The sequence below is a fragment of the Camellia sinensis genome, chromosome 12 (assembly GCF_055761805.1).
Source record: "Camellia sinensis isolate YWXY chromosome 12, ASM5576180v1, whole genome shotgun sequence".
NCBI classification, from domain to species: domain Eukaryota; kingdom Viridiplantae; phylum Streptophyta; class Magnoliopsida; order Ericales; family Theaceae; genus Camellia; species Camellia sinensis.
The window spans coordinates 158,640,366-158,653,960 of NC_138972.1; the positions used below are offsets into that span (position 1 = coordinate 158,640,366).

General features: G+C 38.6%; 1 pseudogene; it reads left to right on the forward strand.

Moving 5' to 3' along the window:
- Positions 1 to 8,954: 8,954 nt before the first annotated feature.
- Positions 8,955 to 11,454, forward strand: LOC114282882 (PTI1-like tyrosine-protein kinase At3g15890; annotated as a pseudogene).
- Positions 11,455 to 13,595: the final 2,141 nt, after the last annotated feature.

The following is a 13,595-nucleotide window of genomic DNA, read 5'->3' on the forward strand; positions in this document are numbered from 1 at the left end:
ACCCCTCTTGAAAATGGCTTGTTCTCTCTCCTGTTTTAGAGTTTCCAAATTCGAACCACAGGCTTGTGATGAGGAGGCATGGGAGGACACCATTATGTGGTGGCCAGCCACTATTTCAACCTGACCTTTTTGACCCCTAGCCGGCCGGCTAGGGGAGGTGGCCGGCCGGTCACTTGCAAGTCCAAAAATGAGCCGGCCATGTTCCTCACCAAACACACTTTACAGCTGTACAGCTGTTTTCCCCAGAAAATATCTCAATCCGGGGGATATTTTGTGGGGGAAAGCCTTGGTCCTTTTCCCCCATCCTTTCCTTCCATGCTCCCTCTCCTTTTGGTCCATATAACCAGCTGCCAACCTTTGTTTTAGGGGTTAGAAGAATTGGTCTTCAAGCTTGGGATACAAAATCCTCCTCCATCTCTCTCATTTCCTTGAAAACCTCCAAGTCCAACACCACCATTTCTTCTACACCACCAACCCCCACCCTTCCATCCTCCATTCCAGAAGTTTGAAGGTGTTCTCCAAGGCCTAAGGAGCAACAAACTCAAGCCAAGAGGCAACCAAAGTCAAGCCTTCAAGGGTAAGTCCACTTTCCCTCTTTTCTAGCTCATTTTTGCACCATTTCTTAGCCATATATGCTTATTGATTTCAGCTCCGACCAAAACTGAAAAGGTCATTTTTTTGAGCTCATTTTCTTGTTTCATTAAGGACTCAACCCTGTTTGAGCCCTCCATATTGCACTTGCTTCAATATCCTCCTTGAATGCCATAATCTTGCATAGAATTTTTGGCTTGCGTGTGATTTGTTTTGGAGCATGTCGTAAACTGTAAATAGGCTTATTTTGAGCCCCTCTTCAACATTGAAGAAGGGCTCATCAGTGTTTGAGACCTCCATGTGCCACCTCATGTTATATCCTCTCTTTGGTCCCCATTTTTGCATGCTTTGGCAGCCTATCATGCTTCTGTTTTTGGTCTTTTTACAGGCCTAGAAATGGTCTTATTTTGACCTTCTTAACATGTTTTATTAAGGGTCTTTGCTCTTTTGGTGAATGCTTTGCATACCTCATGTTATAGCCTCTTTTGAGCCTCATTTTGCATTGCATTTCTAGCATGTTTGTATACTGTTTTGGGGTTTTTACAGTTCTGTAAATATGCTTATTTTTGGTCCCTCTTCAATGTTGTAGAAGGTAATTTTTCAGTTTGGGCTGTGCATATACCACTTGCCTCTTTGGCCACCTTTTGGCCCATTTTCTTGCATAAAATCTTAGCCATATCTATGTTTGTTTTTGAGGTTTTTACAGTTTTGTAAAAGTGCATATTTTGGGCCCCTCTTCAATGTTGTTGAAGGGCCCTAACCTGTTTGAGGACAGCAGCTGTGAGTTGCTTCATAATCTCATGTTTAGGGCCATTTTTGCCCTATCTTTGCTTGCTTTTTGGCCATGAGTTGTACTAGTAAAATGCTAATTTTGGGACTGCCTTGCTAGTTTCTATTCATTGCATATCCATATTGTGCATGTTTGGTATAGCTATAGGCCATTTCGGGTCCCAAAATTCATGTTTCGGGACTATTCCATGCATCGGGTGTGTTTTCGCCTCATTTCGAGGCTGTTTTCCCCCACATTTCAGTGCTGAATTTCCATTAGCATGTTCGCATATCATTTTCCATGCTATTGCATTGCGTATGCCATTGCCTCGGTTTGCGTGCCCGTGTGCACGCATTTCGAGGCACTTCATTTTTCATCCATCGGCCTCTTATGTGAGTGTGGCTGAGGCTCTCTCATGTTAGTATAAGTCCATGTTGCATTCTATATGCCATTTCCATGTCATTTGCATTGCATATGCCATTGCCTCGGTTTGCGTGCCCGTGTGCACGCATTTCGAGGCATCTCATTTTCACAACATAGTGCATACTAGGCTGTATCTTAGTTGCATTCATGCATGTCATGCATATTGCATTGCGTTCGGAATAGGAGTTAGCCCGGGCGCGGGAAACGAGGTGCATTTCGTACTCCGAGTGACGGAACGCGTCTCAATTCCCTAGTCACCGACACTCCGGATCATCCATGATGGAGTTAGGTTTTGATGTGTTTTCATGTATATTCATTCTATATTGAATTGTGCAATTCAACTCCTCGGCCATCATGCATCGATATGCGTGATTGGTGGCACGAGGATCGAGGCATGCATATATTTGTGAAATACATTGCCATGCCCCTTTCCTGCTCTCTGTTGCAGCAAAATCAAGAATCAGCGGTCTTCCGAGGCTTGGCACGCATTTCAAGAACAGGTGTAAACAGAGGCTAATTGGGGCATCGTCATGGATTTCCGCGCTAAGGCAATCCGGGCATGCATCATTCATCATCCGGAACGGAATCAAGGCAGTCCCTGGCTTGCATGCCAGTTTCTTTATTTTCTTAGTTAATCTGTTAATTAATTAGGAATTTGTATATTATTTGGACTGTATTATTCTTTCATTTGGGACTGTATTATTTATTCGGACCCTCTGCGCGAGGGCATAATTGTAATAAGTGTGCGTGTGTGCGATGTATGTCTTCCAACCCCACGTCTTTCTTCCCTTTTATTTACCTGCTTATGATGGTTAGATTAGGGCATATTTCAATTAGCATACAGTATGATAGCATGTTTCTATTCATTCATCTGTTTTGCATGCACCGGGCTCGGCGCATCATACTAACTACATTGTATTTCAATTTCAAAGTTGAATACGTGCTAGCTGTAGCATTCCATATGCCATGTTTAGAATAGCCGAGCCTGCTATAGTTGCATTTTTGCATGTGTTGCATTAGGCATTTCTGTATATTTAGGATTCATGCATGATTTCTAATGAGCTTCTGTTTTGGCTTGGAGTACCCGGTGAGCTTTATGCTTTAGCATCCTCGCATGCGTGTGAGTGACTGCCATGAATAGCATGCTTACCATGAGGCTAATTGCTTATGTGATATAACTGCCTGAATGCCTGTGGGTGAAGGTTGGATTACTTGGATTGGAATAAATCATCAACTGTTTGTTTTAAGCCCACTAGATAGTGGCAAAACCATCTTTTCTAAGCCCACCCGAGGATGGCAAAATCTGCATTTTAAGCTTACCTGCGGGTAGCACCATCAAACCATTTTCAAACAAACAAACATGAAATGTTTTGTTCCAATTCAGGCGACTCAGTCTATACTTGTATGCTGTGCGCGTCACATAGTAACCTAGGCTAATAACCGGAATAAGAACATACAATGTTTTCAAAAATAGATATCATGGTTAGTAGAGGCCGGTCTATGACCGGGCAAGCGGGGGTGCTCACGAAGTGACCTTCCCCAATCGTACCCAAGTTCCCGAGCCGAGGCAACTTTGGTGATGACGGACACGTGGCCTTTGGCACCGAGTCAGGGTTTCCTAAATTTCCTATTAAAAAACATTTAGGTGGCGACTCTGTATCTGGCAAAGCAGTCCATGTTTGGCACTTCTTTTCTAAAAATCTGTTTTCTCAAAACGATTTGCCGGATTTGGACTCTTTGGTCCAGACTTAGAACCGTGACAAATTGGAGAGTCCTGAGCTGTAGTGACCCCAAAATGAACGGAACGGGACTAACCCTCCCGGGGCGTTCGAGGACGTCTACAGTGGCCACGTTATCATTGAAGAAGTGTCACTCTTATGCAGCAAATCAATCTGGTTACACATGAATAGCCAGAGGACTGCCACAATAGCAACATCTACTAGGGTCAGCATAAAAAATTCCTTACAGACTTTGAGAGCTACAACCCCTTACAGACTCCTAGATCTCATGGACCTCTTCAAAATCAAAACCCTAATTTTGATGACAAAAACTGATCCTACTCGTGTTGAATTGCTATCTCCGGGAAATCCCACATTCACTTTCTTGTGGTTGAAGATTACTTCATCTTGCTCCGAGTGAAAAAAAATTGTGGAAATGAAGAAGACAAGGGGTCGATGATTGTGACTTGCATTATAGCTTGGTGTCATATCATAACATTCCAAGTATAAGTAATGATAGAGGTGCATATTGTAGCTAAGAGTTGCAGTTATTCATTTCAATACAGGGTTTGAAAATTACAACTCATAAGGTTTTTATACACGTGTATTTGGCTAGGAATGAACTGTGTCATTGGATTGGCCTAGGCATTCTTGGCACTTTGGGGGCAAATAATGCTACTTGAAATAGTGCATTATGGACTTATTTGATTGGCAGGATTATTAGTGAAGAGAATACGATCCATGAGATTAATGTAAGGTTAGTTATTCAACTGGATTAGTGAGATACATAATTCTCTCATGTCTACATTTGTTTTGCAATATATATGGAAATATATAATCTCAATTATGTGTATTCTTTGTGCTACTAGTTGTAGGATTAAAAAATCCATAAACTTTGTTGGATAGAATGGCCATTAGAATATAATTTAAATAATAAAATTTACAACCAAACAATGGAATGAGTCCCACGGATTAATAGTCCCAATCCTATGCTATAGTTTGCCCAATCAAACAAGTCCAATGGATATTGGTGAGATGTAGTGGACTGATTTTGAACACGTATGGCTCATTCAAGCAAATTTGAGGTTTGAAATTTAAAGACCATAAAGAAAATAGAATCAGAATTTGATGATGGTATCAAGCACAAAATGTTGGTAATAGTTAAAAGAAAAGCAAGAAGCAGCAATACAGGTAACAGATAACTTCAAATCTTTTGAGGTCACCATATCAGTAATACAGGAATGAGAGAGGATAGATTTCTATCATTTCAATCAGGTCTACTAAGGTTTGAGTTTGGTTAGGATGAAAGTGATTAAAATTGCCAAAAAAATAAAAAAAAATTAAGTTAACAAATTTTTTTTTTAATTTTTAAATTTATTTGATAAAGGAGCTAATGATATTCGATTAACTTGATACGTTCTACTCGACGTACCCTAATAAATAAACAGTTTGGATCATCGAAGTGGAATCCAAAATGAACATCATTTGCCACACAACAGTGGCTGATGTGCATGGCACACAACGGCCACCCCAACTCCCCCTACCAATCATCTAAAAAATTACGGAGTGGATTGTTGAAGTTAGGAATTAGTTAATGGCCAATATCTCCCTTTCTACGACGGGGATAGATTCTTTTTTTTTTTAATTTTTAATTTTTGTCAATCAATGAGAGATAAATTATACAATTATCATAAGAAATACATCAAAATATTTAACTATAAAAAAATTAATAAATAGTGGCAAAAATATAACAAATCAGCAAAAACTCCAAATGAATATAAGGAGAAAAATCCACACAAAAGTAAAAATATATAAAAAGATGCAAAGAATCTTGGTCAATGGACTAACTCGGCTCCCCTTCATGAAACAAACAAAATTACTCCAAATTCTAATATCCCTACATTCCTTTAAACAGTTCTTAAAATTGCCAAATGGAGGAAACATTTTTTTTTCCCATATTCTTTGGTTTCTTATTATAGTATATAATAACTTGGTACAACCAGACTTTACTTGAATGAAGGGGATTTTTATTCATTCGATAGGCTATTATTTATTGCGTCTCTGGACTTATTATATAAACAATCATGTTGTGCCATCTGTGGAGAGTACAACACTAGTTGTTCTCTCCTCCCAAAATTTTCTTTTGGCTTTAAGCAGTTGAACTGTAATGATATTAACTTTTTTTTTTTCAAAATCAAAGACATCAAAGGGCAATACCATACAGAGATGTGAAAATTGGTGCAGTTATGCATTTTAATTATAGGAAGTCATGTAAAATAAATAAATAAATAAAAGAAAGAAATTATTTCTCACTCTCTCTTGAGGTCTTTCTTAAGACTTAAACTCGATAATTATTTAACATATGTGAGACAAGATGGCAAGACTACGTATACTTAAGCGAGCAGTCGGGGTGAAATGTTGGACCCTCTCTGGAGAGAGAAAGAGAGGGGGGGTGGGGTTTGAGCATTTTAAATTTTAGAAGTCAAGTTAAAGATTAGGTGGTAGGTACCAAATATATATATATATATATATATTTAATTTAACTGAACATATATAACTTTAGCAAAGCAGAATGACAAAAAGATATTCATATAACCCATTTCACTTGATTTGAACACAAATCTTAATTTAGTTTGATTAAAAATGAAGTCAGCTATAGCATTCAAACAAAAGGCCCTCTCACTCTCTAAACAAACTAGGAAGAGGTTCACAATGAGAAGTGTTATCTCACACTTGCAATGTCTTTTTGCTATTTGGATAAAAAAATCAATATCACATATTAGTCAATGCTTGCGACTGATCCACGTGGCATCATAATCGACACTATGTTAAACAAGTTGGTATTAAAATGGGTAATATATATATAACTATATGTACATGGAGGTTTTTTTTTTTTTTTTTTGATCGGCAAAGAAAAAATTTCATTAAAAACATGAAATTTAAAGGTACAAGGAAAAAAAAAACATTGAGAGAGATTCGAGGAGTAAAAACTCATTCTTCTACTACTGCTACTCACGTCTTTACAACCAACCCCTTAGCCTCACGGTTTCATATTTTAAAAGACAAATAAAACAACAATTCAAACTCTTGAGCCCCACACCTAAAACACTGATACACAAATAAATCCCACAACTGCCTCGAAAACAAAAACCCCACGCTTGTCTTGAAAACCCCACGCCTGAACCGAACACGCTGCCCCAATGCCGGACACTCAGGCTTCATTGCTGTCGAGAACCACCCGTGACTGCAATACCTGCTGGTTTCTCCTCCTTGACTCAACAAATTCCTTGCTCTCGACTTCAACCTCCGCCGGGATTGCTACTGGTGCCTCCTCTATTGTTGCTGCTGCCTCCTCCTTTGGTTCTTCTTCAGCAACCACTGGCTCTGCCTCTGGGAATGGAGTTGCTGGTGCTGTCACCATGCTTTTACCCTAAAAACCCAGTTTTCCATCTTAAACTTCTCCTACAGTTTTCCTCTCCTAAACAACTCCCTCGGTTGATCCTCACCAACAACGCTGAGCAGTCCCCTCTTTGTAGACCCGGCGCCATTCTCCTCTTAACCGAACACAAACACCAACCACCATAGAATTGAACGGAATTCACCCCTCAAACTCCCACTCGCACGAAGCGCTCGAATGAAGATCCTAAACAACTCTGGATCCTCCACCCCTCAAACTCCTGCTCGCAGAGAAGTGCCCGAATGAAGTTCCTGAACCAACCTACCCATGATCAATGCAACCACCCTAAACCGAATGCCATGGTCGAAGCTGAACACCATGGCCGAAGCACCACTTCCACTGAACCTCTTCATTCGAGATAAAAACCCACCAAAACCACCTATTAAAGCTTCCAAAAACACCAAAACCCACAGAGTGAAGACCCACCAAGCTTTCAGACCACCGGATAAAATAGATCTAAAACCACCCAAGGAATACTCAGCTAAAAACCCCAAAGAATACCTGTGAAAACAAGTATCCTATACAAAAATGAAAGGACTTAAACAGCATCCTAAGCAAATCTAGAGATTAGATCTGAAAAGGAGAAAACGGAAAACAAATAGGGGCTCAAGATTATTAGGAGAAAAAACATCAACACAAGAAGAAAAGCTAGGCCAGCCAGCGGTGAGGCCCGAGGTGGAGGTTTTTGAAATGGCATCTGAGAAGAAGAGAGCTTAAGTAAGTTTAGGGGTTCAATTATCATTGCTTTCTTAAGTAAACAAATTACTAATAACCGATCGGGAAGTTTTGCCTATTCGTCCATTGCATATAGTCGGATAATTTGAATACTAACTTCTACCTAAATTTCACATACATGAACAATTCTAATAAGTCAAGTCATCTTAGAGGGAGAGATATATCAACCTAACCCTAAGAGAGGGAAATTAAATTTGATATTGAATATAGATTTTGTTTTATAGATCTCTTCAGATGCATTTTGTAAACATAATTTTTATGAAAATCAGATGTGTAAAACAAAAGTAATGAAATTTTAAAGTTTTGAAACATTAAAAAAATAAAATAATTACTTTACACATTAATTTGGTTGTTATGCACAAATCACGCATTTTAATAAAATAAGAGTATTAGTCGGTGGACGCAGCCCAACGGTAGAAGCCGGAAACCTCAGTTTCAAAAGAAAAAAAAAACGGCTAAATAGGCTGATTCATAGAACTTTATAGATTTTTGCTTTTAAAATGGAAAAATAAAAGATTTATTGATAAAAAGAATAGTATAAGTTGTACAACGAAATTACATGAATAAGAAGACTTAAAACAAAAGCATGACTTAAAATGGGTTAAGTAATTTTTGGGGGAACATAGTCTATTATAATTTCACATACTCATCTAGAAAACTTCTCAAATATAATTTAGGTATTACCAATCTCTAAAATATATGTATACACACATTTTATTAATACATTTCACATTGAATTTGAGACTTGAGAGACTAGCCATGGAAAATTTACTATTGTGGGATTGTATGGCCTTTTATGACGGACTTAACAAATATTCAAATAATCTTTGATACATATATATATATATATATATATGTATATATCAGCAAAGAAGAAATTTTATTTATAAAAAAAATTAAAAAAAAAAAAAAGGAACATAGTAAGCAAAGCAAGGCAGAGAAAACTAGTGCATCGTTGTTAACCCAATGAATCACAACTAGGTTGGCAGTCAAGAGGCAACCAATCATTGTTACCTTCTTCTAATATTAATTAATTAATGACTGAGTCCCCCTTAGCTTTGCCTATTTAATAAATTCATATATAGAGAGAGAGAAAAGCCGGCCAAGGTCGGCTGTGATTAAAATGAATGTGAAATTTTAATGGACCAAAAAGAGAGACAAACATTGATCTCATGTTTAAAAAGTGGGAATCCCATAAGCAAAAGCCAAAACTGAATATTGGAATCCCATAGGGTGGGTGGTGTGGTGTGGTGAGGAATCTATGGGATCATCCTCCAGCTGCTGTGGTTCTGAGAAGGTCGATGAAGGGTATGTGAATCTGATGAATACTAAAACTACTGCTTGTTTCTGCATATTTATTTTTTAGTTTAATTATGTTTATCTATGTATCTAAATCATGCTAAAAATTTAAGAGGAAATCTTTGGTGTATAGGATGACAATTGGTGCAGGGGGAAACAGTAGTAGTACATGGAGGATAGTTACATACAAGGAGTTGCAAGTAGCTACCAATGGATTTAGTGAGGATAATAAACTTGGTGAAGGAGGTTTTGGAAGTGTCTACTGGGGTAGAACTTCGGATGGCCTTCAGGTTAGTGCTCTCTCTACTCTGCTCATCTCATCTGCATATCCTGTTTCCATATTTATTCATCCATGCATTCCTCATTATATTCTTTTACTTGCACAAAAACCAATCACAAAATTAGATATAATCCTTCAGCATAGGTGTAATTATTAGATACTCTCAAAGTACCATATGGTGCATTGCCCTCATGGTGGTCGAAATCAATGACATAACATGAAATCTTACAGGTAGGACATGGTGACTCACCGTTTTTAGATAGTTGAAATTTGGAAGACAAAAGATGACTCACTTAGTAAGTATAGGGTGTGGTTTCACATTTGTCACGAGCACCACGTACACAACACTCCATGATACTCCTGAACTACCTAATAATTTTCCCTATATGGGATCCAAAAAAGGTGGGACCCACTTCATATGAAAGAGTTGTGTTTTGTGATCGATTTATGTATTCCTAGACATTTTCTTGATCATTTGGCCATTGATTTTACCTAATAGAACTCGCACCTGGCCAATAAAATTTTCTTTTATTGATCATTATTGATTGGTTGTTTTTTGTTTTATTATGAACATGATGCAGATAGCAGTAAAGAAGTTGAAATCAATGAATTCAAAAGCAGAGATGGAATTCGCAGTGGAAGTTGAAGTTCTAGGAAGGGTAAGGCACAAGAACCTGTTGGGGCTGAGGGGTTATTGTGCAGGTGGTGCTGAACAACGCCTCATTGTGTATGATTACATGCCAAATCTCAGCTTGCTTTCTCATCTCCATGGCCAATTTGCTGGCCAAGTCCACTTAGATTGGAAAAGAAGAATGAATATTATTATTGGCTCTGCACAAGGCCTTCTGTAAGCCCATTTCCTCCTATAATAATTAATGTTCATAAACAAACAACGATCATAAATATTTTGGATACACAATCATAAGAAGAAGAATAATAAACTTTTTTTCTCTGGTAATAAAAGTCATATGCATGATAATTTTATTTTCGGTTAATTTTAGACAGGTCTACAACATATATATATATATATATATATATATAAAATATAGTTTGCAAATAACTAAAAATAGTTCGTGGCATTTTGTTAAAATACAATTGATTTGTTTTTCCCCCCTGAGACCATGGTTTACACGAAGCTTTTTCAAGATCTTAGCAACTGTAAATTGAAATGAAAATAAATATTAAATAATACATACATATATATTTCTTTCTATGGGAATGTGTTAAAAATGAACTAATAAAAAAGTTAGTGCTAGAAAAAATTAGTTAGTTTGTTTGGTATATTCATAATTTTTTTAGCTTTTCTATTTAGAGCGGCTAAAGTAGACTTTTTAGCTAGAAATGAGCATGCCATATGACATAATCCTTTTTTTAGCTTATTAACTAGTGCCAAATATTTGTTTTTATCACGGTGTGCAAGCAGCTGTAGAAATCTGAAATATTTTTAAAATTTAACATAATGTTTCTATCTGATCTGATATGTTAGGTACTTGCACCATGAAGTGACACCTCACATCATTCACAGAGACATAAAGGCTAGTAATGTGCTCTTGGATTCAAATTTTGAACCACTTGTTGCAGATTTTGGGTTTGCAAAGCTAATTCCAGAGGGTGTTAGCCACATGACTACCCGTGTTAAGGGCACCTTAGGATATCTAGCACCAGAATATGCTATGTGGGGAAAGGTTTCAGAGAGTTGTGATGTTTATAGTTTTGGAATTCTTCAATTGGAGATTCTCATAGGAAGGAACCCATAGAAAAGCTCACTGGTGGTGTTAAGAGGACAATAACCGAATGGGCCGAGCCACTGATACTTAAAGGGAGGTTTAAAGAACTTGTTGATCTGAAGCTTCGAGGAAATTTTGATGAAAACCAACTGAAACAAGGGATCCATGTGGCTGTGCTATGCGTGCAAAGTGAGGCTGAGAAGAGGCCTATCATGAAAGAAGTGGTTGGATTTTTGAAAGGGTATGATCCGAGAAGCGAGGAAATGCAACTGAGAATTGAAAGTATCAGATATGAGGAAGGCTTAATGGCAAAAGACCAGGCTAGTGATGATGAAAATGGTGGTGGTTCTCCTTATGATGAAAGTAGTGCTGGGGTTTTTGGTGCCATGGATGTGCAAAAGATGCAAGACCCTTATAACCGATATGGAGACAGAAGAATTGCCAAACATGGGTGAGAGGAAGAGAGAGCTTGTTGTGCTATTGATGTGTGATGATGATATGAAAAAGCACACAATATTCCCCCAACAGTTGGAAAATCAAGGGTTTGAGGGAATTGTTACTTCTGTTTTTTTATTTTCCCTCATAGAAATGAAGGTGTGAAGAAACAACACCATACATGGTTTCATTTTGTTTTGCTTTTTTTGACTTTTTATGTGGATTTCTTCATTAAATACTGTATGAAAATTTTAAGATTTAGTTTATTGAGATCAACAATAAAGACAATGAAAAAGAAACAAGAAAAAAAGTAAGAGAAGCAATGAATATTTGTCAAGACTCAAAAGGCCACAACTATATATGTTTCCAATTGGAAAATTCGAAGATCGAATTCTCTAGAATATGATGAGAGGCTTAGATTCTTCAATAATCTCAACTTAGGAACACAACAACAAAAGAGATGATGGAGATAAGAGATTGGGTGAAGAAGAAGGCAAAATGGCTAGAGAGAGAATAATGGCAAGGCTCTCCCATTGATCTCCCACTTTCACTCTCAAGGTTGATAATGGAGAAGGGAAATTAGTTCTTTCCCAAGAGTTAAAAATCTCCAAAAATCCATCCCTTGTAAAGCTATGGGTGGGTGCTATTTATAGGCACCTCATGATGTAGGATGGAGCCCATGTGCAAGGCACATGGGGGATATTCTCTCTAACCACCTTGTCCGAGGAGGTGACTTCTCCGAGGAGGTGACTTCTCCGAGGATGAGAAAACCCCGAAGAGGAGATCACTCCCTCGGCGAACCCTTCTTCTTAGCCACACCTAACCAATGATCCCCAATCATCCCAAAGGGTCAGGGGTAGTCCCAGAGGACGTCCTGCCGCAAAATATTGCCGAGTCTCATGGACCCCCCGGGGTCGTGCCACCTCGACCCGGGTATAGGCTAGTTTAACCGAAGAGTGAATTTGTCTCCACTCACCGTCCTCGGGATCGGGTCCTTTGTTCGAACTCCATTACGCCCATGGTTCTGGTGCGTAGATCCCGGAAAGCTCCGAGCCTGCAAGTGTTCTGGGACTCATTAACGGAGCGACTTCTAGATTGCGTCTGAATCCGTTCGAAGCCAAGTATTTCGGACCTCTAGGTTCGTGGATCCGAACCCTTTCGAGTCCGAGTGCCTCGGATCTCTAGGCTTGCCTAATACCCTTTCGAGTCCGGGCCTGAGTAAGTCTCTAGGTTCGTGGATCCGAACCCTTTTCGAGGCTTAGAGCGATTCAATCCGTTTGATGGCGATAAATCTGGGCCCACCGATTCTTGGACTTGCGATAAATTCGGGCCCACTAATCTTGGGCTATTGGGCCTAAATAATTTAGTGGGCTCAAATTAGCCCCTCTTACATTTGCCCCTTGCGTGTATGAGAAATTTTAAATTTCTCAGACATGCATACTGTCATTTCTTCGACCCTGCTTCGCGTCACGTTTTCCAAAAAAAAAAAAAAAAAAAAAAAAAAAAAACATTTTGTCACGACAGTGCCTATGGATAAAGTTGATGACGCACTTCAATTTACAGAAAAAATTGACAAGCAAAAACTTAATTTTTTTGTACTCTTTTTTTTTTTTTTTTTTTTTTTTGGCCTCTTATATATATGCATATATATATATATATATATATATATATATATATATATATATATATTCAGAATATATGAGGCTTATTCCATATATCACACCTTTTATTTTATTCTATTTAAAGAGATGATTCAGAACCCTAAATCTCACAAACTTTTGCACAGCCGCCGCACCATTTTCTCAGCCTATTCACTCTCTCTAGATCGAGAGGCTAGCCTTCTTCTTCAACAAACCAACGCTGCTTCTTGCTTTGAAGACCACTGCTGTTTGCATACCGACTGCTATCACAGCACCGAGCAACACCACCGACTTGTCCCAACGTTGCGACTACTGCTGGCGTGCGATCCAAACTGCTACTCACTACTGGTGTTTCACTTCAGTCCACCGACGCAACTGCCGGAGCCCAGTTCTGCTAAGCACTGCTAACGTCGACTCCTCGGAGACGCCATTGCTACTGTAAGCCGTGACTGTCCAGCACCAGTCACTATTGTCTTCTTCCTACTGCAATTTTGCCGCCGGCTTCGGCTGTCCAGCTACAC